The 13,570-nt window shown below is 48.2% G+C and overlaps 1 long non-coding RNA gene across 1 annotated transcript; it reads right to left on the bottom strand.

Annotated features, from left to right (window-relative positions):
- Nucleotides 1-2,694: 2,694 nt before the first annotated feature.
- On the bottom strand, nucleotides 2,695-11,830 carry LOC129402026 (uncharacterized). Its single transcript, XR_008628505.1, has 3 exons — nucleotides 11,692-11,830; nucleotides 9,820-9,907; nucleotides 2,695-7,566 (listed from the first exon to the last, which is right to left on the bottom strand). It is a non-coding gene; the product is annotated as an uncharacterized LOC129402026 (long non-coding RNA).
- Nucleotides 11,831-13,570: the final 1,740 nt, after the last annotated feature.

Here is a 13,570-nt window from a genome sequence, read left to right as displayed (position 1 = left end):
TGGAGAGAAATCAAGGTTGGTTCATTCCTAGGGAAAGTGCCTGAGCCCTGTTAGCACTCTGAGGGGTCCCATCCTCACAGCCTGGGAATGAGGTGGAGATGGGCCCTGACTCCCACTCCCCTGTGTGTTGGCTCACGGCACAGTTTCCTACCCCGAAATGGCCGTGAGATTCTCCCCGGAGGAGTGGACATGCCTGGACGCTGATCAGAGAAAGCTCTACAGGGGCGTGATGCTGGAGACCTATCAGCACTTGCAGGCTGTGCTGAGAGCAGTGTGGGGCTGACTGTGCCTGGCCAGACCCGCAAGGGCAAGCAGCGTCCATGCTGGGCTGTGTCTTCTACAGAATTCGTGATTCTGACAGGCCAGGGTCATTGACAGCGATGTGAATCAGTTTCTCAGGTTTTTTTCTTTTTTCTGTTTTTGTTTATTGGCTACACTTGGCAATTGCCAGGCTTTACTGCTGAGATGCAGGGGATCTTCAGGCAGCCATGAGCATGGTAAAGTGCCCACATACTGTACTGGTTTCAGGTTCCTGAAAAAAATTCCTTCCATTGTTAAATCAGTTTACTTCTTGTACTACCCTTCACTTCAGTTTGTTTGTTTTGGTTTTCCTTATTTGTTTTTAACATCTTATTTAGCTTTTGGGGTCACACTCAGCAATAGTTCAGGGGTTGCTTCTGGCTCAGCACTCAGGAATTACTCCTGGCAGTGCCTAGGGAAAAGTATAGGATGCTGGGGATCAAACCCGGTTTGGCTGTGTGCAAAGAACATTCCCTACCAGCTGACTATCACTCCGACCCTTTTGGATTTGATTTGGGGCCATAGTCCACAGTCCTCTTGGCTATGTGCTGACTGATCACTCCTGCAGTGCTCAGGAGCCCATGGGGATGCTTTGTACTACACCAGGTCAGCATCTATAGTTCAGTTGCCTTACACGCTATACTCCTTTACTAGGCCTGCAACTTCATTTATTACTGTTTTTTTTTCAGTTGATTTGATTAACTGAAAATTTAATTAACTTAAATTTAATTAATTTGATTTGATAAAGGGAGTAAAGCTCAGGAATTTCTCTTGACAGTGCTATATGATTGCCAGGGATCAAACCCAGATGTGTCTGTCACCAAGCGCCCACCCTGCTGGAGTATCACTCTGAACATGAATTCATTTTTTTTAGGGCCTCACCCCATCACATGCTATTTAGAGCTTAGAGTCACTTCCAGGGCTTTTTGGGAGGGCTACAGTATGACTCAATTTCAGACTGGAATTAAAACCTAGGACTTATGTAACTGTTAATTGCCAATTTAGTGCATATCAGATGTGGGATTCTATTCAAGCCTTTTGAGGAATGTGCCCGATTTTGTTGGGGACACACGGGGATGGCTTGTCATGTTTTCCTTGTCACTAATTAATACCCTGTTTCTGTGGTGACAGGGCTTTTTAGGGTGAAGCCTGCGCTGATATCCTGTCTGTAATGAGGACCCATAAGCACAGGAAGAAGAGGCGTGTGTGGGGGTGAGTGTCTGAGGACCCTCCCTGGCTTGTGCCCTGAGCGTGTTTGCTTTTGGAAGTGGTATAATCTCAACCCTACTAGCCTCCAGAATGATTAAAACCATTTTTGGTCTGTCCAAAAGACCAAGTCTACAAAATGATCCTGCAAGGTTTGGTGCTCATTAGCTCCTGTGCACCTCTGTTCTTAGTATTGGTCCACACGTGGGATTTATTTATTGAAGTACGTTTTAATTTATTTATGCCATACTTGGCAGTTCTTAGGAGTTTGTCCTGGTTTTGTTCTGGATGCCGTAATGGAACTCAGATAAACCATGTTCAACACAAGCATTAAGCCAAAGTACTATTCTCCAGCCCCAGACTCTTGGTTGAAAACATGTTTCTAAAGCTGTATCCTGGGGTTTCCTTGTAGGTGAGAGTTCACTGCTCTCATGTTTTCAAGGGGTAGATTGCTCACTGTACAGTGCTCTCTGATGTTCTTGCCAGACTTCGGTCCTGTCTGTTGTCTCTCCAGCTCTCAGGGTTGCTGCTAGGCCAGTTCCTCTGCATTTTCAGGGCTGGCTTCAGAATCACTGCTTTTACCTCATCTTGATGGATCACTTCTGGAGAAACTCCTTTGTTGGAATATTTTCCCTTTTTCAGCTGCCTTTTGGAGATAATTTCAGAGGCAGTTTTCCCTTTTTTCACAAGAAGCCTAGTTGGTCTTTGACACGCAGATCTTAGGTGCTAGCCAGACCTGACTTGACATTGTAGATTCCCAGGCTCTGGCCCAGCCTAGTCTTTGGGATGTAAATTTCAGATGCTGTCTAGTTTGTAATTGACATGTAGATTTCTTGTGGCAGCCCAGCCCGGTCTTTGGGATGTAAATCCGAGTGCTTTCAGCCCAAGGAAGGCTTCTGTTTTGGTTCTGTATCTTCTTTTTTTTTTTTTTTTTTTTTTTTTTTTTTTTTTTTTTTTATATATATATATATATATTTTTTTTTTTTTTTTTTTTTTTTTTTTTTTTTGCTTTTTGGGTCACACCCAGCGATGCTCAGGGGTTACTCTTGGTTTTGCACTCAGGAATTACTCCTGGCAGTGCTTGGGGGACCATATGGGATGCCGGGGATCGAACCCGGGTCGGCCGCGTGCAAGGCAAACGCCCTACCCACTGTGCTATCGCTCCGGCCCCTGGTTCTGTATCTTCTTTCCAAGGGGGCCTAGCTCCTAGATTAAAGACCTGCAGATACAAGAGAATTATGTTGCCTCAATGTTCTTCCTGTAAGATCTTTTGGTGCCTTTGGTGACCTCAATGTATTGCGCCCTTTGGAAGGGCCATGATCAATAAAAGGAGTTTGGAGAGAAGGAGTGGGGGAGGAGAGTGTATAGAGGGAAGATTGGAATGAACTGCAAGTGAGACCAACCATCTTGGCTCCGTTCCTTCCTTCGCCTGCCACATCATCGCCATCAACCTCCCCGGGGTGGGGGAAGCGGCTGGAGGGTACCGAACTCGGGTGGCGGGAGAGACAGCACTGCTGCCCTAGGCCCTGTGCCTGGCTCGGTGCAGTGAGGCGCTCTTTCCCTCTCCCGCGCCTTTCTTTTTATTTTAGTTTTAAACACTCGTTGACTCATGAGCCATTTGTCTGTTTTGCCTTGAATCAGTCTGCTTCTGTTTTTATGATGGAGGCATATGTGGGAGCACTGCTTCTATGTTTGACCAGTACAGGGTAACGGGACTCCGCCTTAACGCACTGCCCTGAAGTCTGTTACCGGCCCCTCCAGCACTTGCCTCTCCTCTCCTTTATCCGAGCCCATCCCCCTGGCACCGATTCACTTGGGCTGGCATAATGGTCTGTCTCCACTTGGAACCTGGCACTTTAAGGCTCCTTGCTGAAATTGATGATGCCACAGATGGGAGTCTTCCATGTGCACATTTATATCCTAATGATGTCAGGTGGATCAGGCATCCTACGGGCATGGGTTTAAAGGACAACGTGATATATCACCATCGAAGGAGGACACTGACGGCCAATTAGTGGAAGGACGTGAGCGCCTCTCCCTTCCAGTCCCTGTACCCGCGACCCACGAGGCCGTGCCAGCTTTGGGGGCACTTTGTGGTTGTTTTTCACTCCCCCTCAACCATATCTAATTTGTTCCTGGGGTCCACTGTGCTCCCTTGGCTTTAGGAGGATGTGGAGCTTTGGTGGATGTAGTGGGGGGAATTTTGCGCAGCACAGGGGTCTCAGGTATGAGTGTGTGATATTTGGGGGCATCTCCTCCTCCAGATCTGCGATGGGGCAGTGAGTCCTGGGTGCAGAGCAGAGCATGGTGGGATGCGGGTCTTGGGGTGCCAGACCTGCTATTGGCAGAGGTCTTCAGCATCCCAACCCTCTCAACCAGGGGTTGAGACGGATCCTCTCCTGAAGCTTTTGGTTTAGACATGCGTATGCAAACTGCCAGATCTCTTTGAGGGGCAGCTCCTCAGCTCCCATTGGTGAAGGACCTTGTTGAAGTTCATGTTTTTCATTGGCAGCTGCCATTAGGAATCCTGGGGGCCTGGTCCTAGCATGTGGCTGGGGGTTTTAAATAAAATTTACTTTTCTGACAATTTTAGGTTTTTTTTTTGGGGGGGGGTGGCACACCTGTAATTCCCCAGAGGATACTCTAGGCTCTACTCTCAGAAATTTTTTCCATCAGTGATCATGTTTTCACATGGGATGCCTAGGATTGATCATTTTCACTGTATTCTCTTAACTGTCTCTCCGCCCCCACGTTAGTGTCTTTTTCCTGATAAAGAATTTCTGCTCTCTCAAGTTAAGTTGAAAAGTATCTCTCAATTCGTCACCAGCTCTTTGACCCTGACCAGGCGACCCCGGCTGTTGGGGTGAATATTGCTTGTAAAGGGGTTATTTTTAAAGCAAGGAGTTATTTTTTATTTTCTATTTGATAAGGTAGTTTACTATATTTGATTACATTTAATATTCAAACACTAATCCCGGGTAGTTGGGGTTTTTGATGAGGAGGGGATAGTTCTTTAGGGATCACTCGTACTGTGTTGGACAGAAATTTATTTAGACAGAGCCTGATTGCTAGTACTTTGGGGAGGTCTCTTACCTTGCACGAGGCCAACCCAGCTTCAATCCCTGGAATTCCAAATGGTCCCCCAAGCCACAACAGCAGTGTTCCCTGATTGCCAAGTTCAAATAGCCCTGAGCACTTCCTGTTGTGACCCAAACATTGAAACACACTCACACTCAGATATACATACTCATGATAATTTTGTGAGCATAACAAGGATAAAGTTTTGTTCATGCTGATTCCCTGTGGCAACACCCACGCACAGCACTTAGGGGGCTGTGATTGCTGTGGGCTGCCCTGAAGCTCAGGGGTGCTTAATCATAGGGCTCCTGGCCTAGGAGGTAGCCCCAGGCTGGGCCCATAAAGACCTTCCTTGGGACCCAGGGAGGAGTCCTGGATCTCAGGGCTGCAATATCCTCAACTATCCACTGAGCCCGTCACTCCTCTCCTGACAGACAGCCCAAATTCCAGCCTACTTGGCATCCCCAGGAGAGGAAGGAGCATCTGGCAGTGTCTCCCCGAGGTGGGGCTTGACCTGGTACCCCAGAGTGCCTGCCATCAGGACATCTCTGGGGCCAAGCAGGAAAACCTTCCAGGTCAGGGCTAGAGGTTTATCCTCTCTCTGCTCACCGCTCTGACTTCTCCTCCAGGTCTCTGTTTTGAAGCCTAATGCTGACCCTTGGGAATAACAGGCAGGGTAAGACCATGCTAAGGCATGGTCCAGGAGGTGGTTTGCATGGAATCTTAGTGATCTTTCTTCTTTTCATAAAAAATAAAGACTTTGCTGCATATGCCATCTGTTCAGTCCCTCACTCTCTATTTGTCTTGTACTTGGTGATCTCCAGACATCCTGGTCACCTGACTAAAGGCAAGAAACAGGAAAAAAATTACATTCCTTACTAGAAACGGCCTGGTCAGGAGTCCTTGGAGCCTGGCCCTTTAAGGCCATGAGCGGCGATGCAGCGAAGTCACAGAACCCAGCGCTTAGCTTCCCGGAAGTTCCAGTCCTGACATTGTTGCCTGCTGAGGAGCGGGAAAGGTGCAGGCATTGGGGTGCTAGGGGACAGGAGGCGTCCCCAAGGGCCTTTTGTCTCGCCAGCCAAGTGTCACCAAGTGGGCCACGGGTCGCTCAGTGGTGGGGTGGGAGGCTGCGGCCCTTCACCTGGCACCGCTGCACCATGGGGGAGTTCATCTTGTTTATTCACTGATTTCAAGGAGCAGCGGGGTTTTCCTGAGGAGACTCTCGAGAGACGCGGAGGGGGCGTCAGTCTCGGGAGGGCGCTGGCCTGTTCCTCTCGACCACGCAGGGTCCCCCAGCATGGCCAGGAGTGATCACCCCGAAATCTCCAAAGAAACCCGGGTGTGAGACGTGGCGCGGGGCTGGGAGGAATAAGAGCTTGGGGAGTGATGTCTCGGAAAGTTCCAGAACAGCAAAAATAACAGGACAAACAAGTGAGAGTCAATTCTTTTTAAATGACTGTTGTATGTGTTCTGGGCCACACCCACGGTGCTCAGGGTGACTCCCGTCTTTGTGCTTCGGGATTCGGGATGCCAGGACTGCGCCCTCCCTGCTGACTTGTCACTCGGCCCCCATCCAAAGAGAAAGTGTCAGAGCCAGAAGAAGTCTCAGTTTCCCCGGGGCATGTGTGACTGCATTAGGCGTGTGTTAGCTCCCTCACAAAGATGGTCACAGGGGTGGGGGCAGGGGTCATGTGGGGAGTGTCCCCAGGCCAGCCTGTTGCTGGCGGCTTTTCATTCCTGAGACTGAATCCAGAGCTATCCTAAGGGTCATAGATACCCTTTTCAAAGGTATCTGTGGAGGCTTTTTTTTTCTATACCTTTAAAAAATATTTGTTTAGGGGTAACTCCTGACTCTGCACTCAGGGTTCTGTCCTGGGGGTGCTCAGGGGATCCTAGGGGCTGCTGGCTGCCGTCACAGTAGCATACAAGGCAGATGTCCTCTCAGTGTACTAGCCTCCTGCCCTGTGAAGTTAGGGGATACATTCTTCACTTTTTGGGACTCAATAGTATCTGGTGGAGCTTTTTGACTTTCACATGCTCCCCACTTATTGGTAGGTTCTAGGGGTCCCGCAGGAAGCTGTCAGAGGATGCAGAGCCTGGTGGCAGAGGGGGTGATGCATCAGGACTGTTTTAGACATCAGTGGTAATGCAACCTAGTGTGAAATCTTAGCCGGAGTAACATGCACACTTAAGTGGGTGCCCTGAGCCAGAAGTAACCCAGGAGAATCACTCGTTGTGACCCTTCCATCACCTCCCAAAAGGGAATCCCCTGCCACAGAGGCGAGGTGGGGTGGGGGAATGGAATGGGGAGGGGTAGAGGGATACTGGGATCATCAGTGTTGGAGAATGGGCACTGGTGGAGGGATGGGTACCTGAGCATTGTATGACTGAAACACAAGCACGAAAATACGTAAATCTGTTAACTCTACCGTCACAGTGATTCACTAATTAAAAAGATTTTTTTAAAAAGAAATACGTTGCATAGATCAAAGTACAGTTACTTTGCAAAGTCAAGTACTATAAGTGAAACAATTTTAAAGCACACAATATCATTCCTGTCCTAAAATACAATGATCACTAAATGTTGCTCAAAAGAAAAAAAATACAAATGAAACTGAAGACAGTCTTGAATCCATGCCAACTGACAGGGTCCCTGAGATCTGGTAGGAATGATAATTGAGCACTGAGAAGTACTCCTAGAGCACTGCTGGTTGTGGCTAAACCCAAATAAAAGGAAACCAACAGACAAGGACAAAGTAGCCTCAAATAGCAGAGAGTCGGAGCACTCAGGCCAGGAATTACATCCCAGGACTCCTTCCTGAAACTCAAGACACAGACCCTAGAAACCGGTACCTGCCTGTCACTGCATCATGTCACCACATCATTCTCCTCCCACCTAGTGACAGTGTGTCAGATGGTACGTCACCATTGTCTGCAGCTTCTATAATTCCCAAGGACCGGCATGTGGCTCCATGGAATCATCTGAAAGAGAAGTCAGACACATGAGAACCAGAACGGAGCACAACTCATGGACCTGACCAGTGTCACCCTAAGGCACAGCTCAAGACCCACCCTGAAAGACTTTGCTAGATGTTCCTTCCTCTCCAGGGGACACAAAAGTGCGTTGTAATCCATGATGCCCTCCACTCTCAGGGAAGGTAAAGCAAGCAACTGACCTGCTGTCCTGTTGTTAGGGCTCCTGGATCCACACTAACTGAATATTCTATAACATTTGAACAAACATATCTAGCTCAATAGGTAAAAATCAGGTCCTGGAGAAAGATCAATAAAACACAGAGAAGGGAGGGCACTGGCATTGCACACAGTTACCCAGGTTTGACATCCCTCATCCCTACAGTCCACAAAACCCACCAGGAGTGATTCCTGAGTGAAGAGTCGGAAGGAAGCCCAGACTACCGGTGAATGTGAAACCATAGCAAAAACACACACCCAAGAAATATGAGTTGTATACTGTAGGAAAAAGAACATCTACTATCACAACTTTCTGGAATTTAACCAGAGCAAAAACTTTTTTTGATGGCCTCAGAGATAGCACAGAGCATAGGGTGCCTGCCTGGCATGCACTTCAATCAAGTTTCAATCTCCATCAGACGGAAAGTGTCCCCACGTCTTGCAGTGGGTGATCAATGAGAAGAGCCAGAAGTAACCCATTAGCATCGCAGGCATGGCCAACTGAAAATGAACCCATTATACCATCACAGGGTGCTTCCAAGGCCAGGGCCTGCACTCCTGATCTATCTCTTACCCGAAAATTCAAATTCTATATAAATCCTGTGAACCCTCTGATAAGAACAGACTGACATGCAGGTGGAGGCGAGGACAAGGCCCAACTGGTAGTGGTCATGGTAGGGCTGTAGACACCTGGCAGCTCCTGGTGTGACCCTGAGCCAAAAACAAGCTGTGGTATCAAAGGTTTGCAGGGGACAGTAAGTGAGAACTTCCCATGCATGCGTCCGACTGAACTTTACACCCTGAATTCCTAAGGAGTTATCCGTGATTACTGCTAGATTTGGGTTTGCCACTCCCCACCCCTCTAATAAAGTCACAGAGAAAGTCATCTGCCAACAGCGATGTGTGAAATCCAGCAATAAATCTCAAGGCTCAATTCTTTGGTTTGTTTATTTTTGGGCCACACCCTGGGATGCTCAGAACTTACAAGTCAAGTTTTCACAGATAATGTCATTTTATTCATTCAGTTATTTGATCCTGTGTAAGAAAAGTAGGTGGAACATACATTTGGCCCAAAAGAAATCTAAATGATGAAAGTGTATAATTTTGCTCAGAGACTCCAACCCCTTTGTTTCCTTCTGACAGCCTCTTGTTGGAACTTTTCCAGCATGTTCAACTAAGAACATCCAATGAAGGTATGAACAGAGGGGCAGGAGAGAGCACACCAGGCTGGAGCACATGCTGGCCACATAAAGCTTGGGGACCTTCACTGGCATCCAGTGGCACTGCTAATGTGAATAGAGAAGGGCACAGGCCTCAAGCACTGCAAGGTGTGTCCTCAAATCCCAGCCCATCTGTTCCCCAAGTAGTGAGATAGACCCATGGAGAGGAGCTCAAGGGCTGAACACCTGCTTTACTGGTGGGGGACATGCCACGGCTCCCCTACATCCAGAGACACATGGGCAGAGTCCCTGATCAACTCCAAGCTTGTAGCAAAAAGGGGGAAACAAAAAGATGAGGTAGAAGAGAAGCCCACAACATCCAAAAAGAGGTTTGGGAGACACCCGGCAGTGCTCAGGGAACCCTATGGAGTACTGGGGAACAAACCCCTCAGCCGCATGAAAAGCAAGTGCCCTGTCTGCTCTCCTATTGCTCGACTTTTCTTTTTTTTTTTACTTTTTGGGTCACACCTGGCGATGCACAGGGGTTATTTCTGGCTTTGCACTCAGAATTACTCCTGGCGGTGCTCAGGGAATAATGTGTGATGCTGGGAATCGAACCTGGGTCAGCCACGTGCATGGCACGCCCTACCCGTTGTGCTTTCGCTCCAGCCCCATTGGCTTTTCTTTTTTTTTTTTTTATGGTCTTTTGGGCAACACCTCTCAATGCTCAGACACTCCAATGGGGCATGGGAGGATTGAACCCAGGTCTGTCCTGAGCAAGACAAACACTGTCCTAGCTGTATTAAGGCTCCCGCCCCTAGAGGGAGACATTTAAAACCTAGTGCAACAGGTTCCTGCAAAGCCCGTTTCTGCAAGTACTCACCAGAACAGAAGGGGGAGCCTCTTGTCCGGGAGAAATTGACAATGAGGGAATGCTATGAAATTTGACGGGTGAAGCAGAAATTATATTTCTGGGGGAAAATAAAATCAGAGCGTTAGAAGAGATAGCAATTGGATAGGATGTTTTTAGTTCAAGCAGCTGAGCCCAGGTTAATATGCAAGAGCACACAGGTTTCCCCACCCCAGCACTGCCAGGAACCATGTCTGAGCAAAGAGGCAAGAGTGAGCCCTGAGCACTTACCAGCTGTGGACCAAAAACTACAATTAATAATAATAAAAATATTGTGTGTGAGTTTCTTATCTTGCACGTGTTTACCCAGCTTTAATTGCCGGAATCCCATGTTTCCCTGAGCACCACCAGGAGTGATCCCTCAGTACAGAGGTAGGAATAACCCCTGAAAATTGCCATGTGTTCCTGCCGGAGTCCAGCTCCGGCATGAAGACCACCGACTCAGAGATGAAGCATTGACCAGCAGCTATCGAGGCTGAAGGCAAGGTTTATTCTCAAGCAAGCAGTTTTTATATTCTTATCATACTTTGACCCAGGCACGCAGCCAAGTCGAAAGATGTTCTCATGAGCTACACATCAAACAGACATATTTTGTGTTTGTCTCAGGATGCTCTCACTAAAAAAATACCAAGTCAGATTATTCCCAAGGTTACTTAGAGCACGAGGAGTATGTACGTGCAGGATGTGTCCTGCTTATCTTGCTGGGTGTTGGAAAGTTCTCAAGTAAATGTATGAAGTTACCTTCAAAGCCCCTCTTTCAAGAGGCCATCTGCACAGGACTCTCCCAAGCCCCCAGTGCAGGTCATACAAAGTTCATTGTCCCACGCTGGTCTCTAGTCTCTAGTCTCTAGTCTCTAGTCTATGTGCTCTAAGCAATCCCACTACATGTTCCCTCACCCTAATAAAAAAAACACTAAATTATATAAGACAAAGAAATAAAGGTGTGGTGACCAATGGTCATCATAGACTGCATTATGGTATATCTTGGGGTGCATCCTGGAAGTGACCAGCCTATTACCTGCTACATTTGGTTGCATGGACCTCTCTGGTCCAACACAGCCCGGATGCTATACCTCCTCCTGCAGGGTCTCTTACAACTTCGCATCTCCCAGGATCCCAAAAACCTACCGCAGGCGCAGGGAACCCGGGAAAATCAAACGGTCAGCCACACACTCCTGAGTCCCCGGCCAGTGCAGAGGGCAGTGCACTGGGAGACCACCTGCCGTGCACGGGCTGACAGGAATGAGCCTGACATTCCACAGGACCCTGAGTCCCGCCAGGAGAGTCCCCTGGTGCAGAGCCAGGAGGGACCCTGAACGCTGCGGGATGTCAGACAAAAATAATGAAACCAAACATTGTTTTTTAATTAAAATAAAAGAGAATCGCCTTTCCCACCTCTTCCAGGGGAACCGACCCTTTGGCCCCGACTCTATAATCACCGCAATGACGGAAGTGGCCAGCAAAGTACTGGCCCGGGAACATTCCCGGGTGACCCCCCTCCCCAGCCCGTGACCCCCGGGGGCTCCGAGTGTCCCTGCAGGAACCAATGGGGAGGCGGCTGCGCACGCCCCGCTGACCTGCGGGAAACTGGGAAACTGGGGCTCCTCTTGTCTCTCTCTGTGGTCGGGGCCTGAGCGACAGGGCAGCGGGGAGGGCGGGGCACTGTCCGACACCCCATGGGGTCCCCCGACCCCGGAGGATCCTGAGCGCTGAGCCCGGAGTCGCCCCGAGCCCCGCCAGGCGCCGCCAGGCCTCCCCGGGACTCACACCCCTCCGGCAGCTCTGAGGTAAGTTCCCTCAGAAACCCCCTCGTCTCCCAAAAGGGCAGGAATGAACGGGACGAACCTCTGGAGGACGCTGTGGCCACCCGGTTGTGGTCCCCCTCCACCGGCCACTGAGCAACCCCGCCGGGACCCCCTGTCCACTCCAGCCCCACTCTTCAAGCTGTGACAGTGGCGCCAGACCGGAACCTCAGACAGGGCTCTGTGACGTCATCCACACTTCTAGCCACTCAGTCTTAAAGGGCCAGACACCAACTCTTCCTGACCGGGTACTTTCAGGTTAGGAAAGATAATTTTTCTTCCCGTTTCTCGTCTTGTATCAGGCCAGCAGGGTATCTGGGGGGTTGCCAGGCACCGGATAGATAGAGTGAACACATGGCCTATGGCGCCAAAGATTTTATGTTTTTACAAAGGGAATAAAATTCACAAAGATTTCCTCACAAATACCCACCAGAATAGTGCCCCAACCCTGACCCCTAAACAAAAGCACCAAAAAATAATGCTCAGAAATCACTGGGCGTTAATATCCATATATTATGTTTTGTGTTAATTTATCCAGGAGTATGTTTTGTGTTAACTAATTTGGGGGGGGGGACATTCTGTAGTGCTGAGGACTTACACCTGACTGCTCAGGGCCACTCCACACTGGGCTGGGGGAACCCTCTGTTGTTCTAACCCTAGAACCTGCGGTAGCTACTTCCCAGCTGGACTGTCCTAACCCTGATTTTTGATTTCAATTCACTGAAATTCCAATTGCTGGAGTAGCTCCACCTGTTCATGTATTGTTACAGGAGTGAGCTAGAAACTAAGTGAATCACATGCCCAGAATTAGTGAAGCTAATTTTGTGGGTGTTGCAGAATGAGGCTCAGGAATTGGTGAATGGGGAAGTATTATACGTGTTATCAATATTCCTGTATATGTGTTTGTGTATGTTAGTAACCATTGGTGTTCCCTAGCTCTGTGCTCAGCAACTGTTCAAACAGTGCTCAAGTTCGACAATGAACTAATATGAACTGGGATCTAAAATGGATCAGCTGCATGAACAGAAATTCCCTTCACTGCTCTGTAACTGAGTAGCCATTTAGTAGTTTAGTAGTGGATGAATTATGCAGCAAAAACTAAAATTCTTCAAAATTTAAAACAGAAGTCAAGAAGAATTGTACAGTGGGTGTGCAGGAGAAAGCCTTTTTTTCTGACATGTTGACCGATTGTTCAGCTATGATTTGATGTTTCTTATAGTAAAAGATGAAACTTATTTTCGAACTTTACATTTTATTTAGTGGAGTTATTTGATAACCATATTATTATACTGAATTTCTTGTATGGCCTGCCAGTCAAGGAGTAAAATAGGAACAATGGTTTAGGGCCCACAACACTGAGGTGGTTAATGACCAATAGTTGATTGGTTTTTGTGTGTGTGTGTGTGTAACCACCTTTTCTCTCTTCTATATTAATGCTTGCTTCACTATGCTTACATAACTTCTGGTTTTCAGGACATGGGCTCCGTGAGTGAAAGTAATTTTGTGGGTGCTTATGAAAATGACAGGTGCGCCAGGATGAGGTATTTCTTGACCAACAGCTTGTGCTTCTGCTGTGAAGCTGCTGCTCTTGCCTAGCAGGACAGCCCGCCAGCTGGTGTGAATACACTCCTCCAAATTTTATTTTTTGATATCTCCATGTCTCCTTCAATCTGACCCAAAAACGTTGGGGTTCATTTTGGATTTGATGGTGGATATCGGCACAACAGGTCCCTGGGTGTGGACAGGTGCAGAGTTTGTTCAAAGGACCAATTTGCCTTTGCTTTGTTCAAACCTATGCCCAGTTGCCCAAAGCATTGGCAGAATCGATGCCCAGAAACCTCTAGATTGGCTATCAGGAGTCCTGTGTTTCTCACCAGAGAGTTGGCTAATGATCTTCTCTGTAGGTGTATAAGTCACTGTCT

Source organism: Sorex araneus, chromosome 2 (genome assembly GCF_027595985.1).
Source record: "Sorex araneus isolate mSorAra2 chromosome 2, mSorAra2.pri, whole genome shotgun sequence".
Classification (NCBI taxonomy): Eukaryota; Metazoa; Chordata; class Mammalia; order Eulipotyphla; family Soricidae; genus Sorex; species Sorex araneus.
Note: the sequence above shows the minus strand (reverse complement) of the source record. Positions and strands in the feature narration are given on the sequence as shown.